This window comes from Acyrthosiphon pisum, chromosome A2 (assembly GCF_005508785.2).
Source record: "Acyrthosiphon pisum isolate AL4f chromosome A2, pea_aphid_22Mar2018_4r6ur, whole genome shotgun sequence".
In the NCBI taxonomy this organism is placed as follows: Eukaryota; Metazoa; Arthropoda; class Insecta; order Hemiptera; family Aphididae; genus Acyrthosiphon; species Acyrthosiphon pisum.
This window is the reverse complement of record NC_042495.1, coordinates 91447013-91448100: the sequence shown is the minus strand read 5'-3', so window position 1 is coordinate 91448100 and position 1088 is coordinate 91447013.

Below are 1088 nucleotides of genomic sequence, written 5' to 3'. Positions count from 1 at the left end.
TTGTAAGTACTAATACTCCTGCTTCGCATGTTTTTGGTAACACGTCCGGATTTTTAAATAACGATATCTCACATGGATTTCTACTACTTGAGTGAACAACCGGTGAAAATTCAGGACATATCGTGAATATTTCGGTTTCTTTACAACTTAACAGTTGTGTTTCCGTAAAAGTTGTGTATTCTTCCCTATTTTTTGTAATCCCTACATATTGGAATTCTGGTTTAAGGATAATACTATGATTTTTATTTATTACTCCATTCATTAATGTTTCTACTGGTTGTGGTATCGGAAGTATTCTATACAATGTAAGTTCTAATTCCGTTACCAATGGTATTTTTATTACGAACACTATTTGATTTTCTTTATAGAACACTGCCATTTTTGTGGATGCTCCCTCTCCTAGCCCATTCATAACTAAATAAATATGGACATAAAACACTATAATATAATAATATACAGATTACAAAAAATTTATAACTGTCTTATTTTATAATTAACATATTTTTTGAAAAGGGTTGTTTTTACGAGTTAATTCTGATGGTGCAAAAAATAAATGTACGCAAATGATTATTTTAGAAGTTATAGCCTCCCAAAGTTAACGATTTTACGTTTATACGCGTGCGCGCAACACTACTATAATACCGCGAGGATATAATTACACCATCGTCCTTAACTCGTCAAGACAACCTTTTTCAAAAAAAAAGGTTAACTAGATTTATACCTAAAAGAGATATTCAGCTGATGCATTCAATTTTTATAATTAAATTGAATTTTAGTTGCCCCTAATAAATTTAGTAAATGCAACTTAATATAACTGGTATCAACCATTCTCTTATCAGTGGTTTAGGAGCTAACTATGACGGAGCTATCTTCACAGACATACCTTTGGCCGATTGGGTGTACGGTCGTACGCACTCCAACCGCGATGACCTGCTATCAGACATCCGTGATTGGGAAAGCATGCGCGCGAAGCGCAAAGAAAAGTTTGATACCACTAATTCAACGTCCACTAAGCCACGACATGTCAAACAAAAATCCGTTACTGAACCGCTGGCCACGAAATCGACATACGTCGCGCCTGCAGTTCC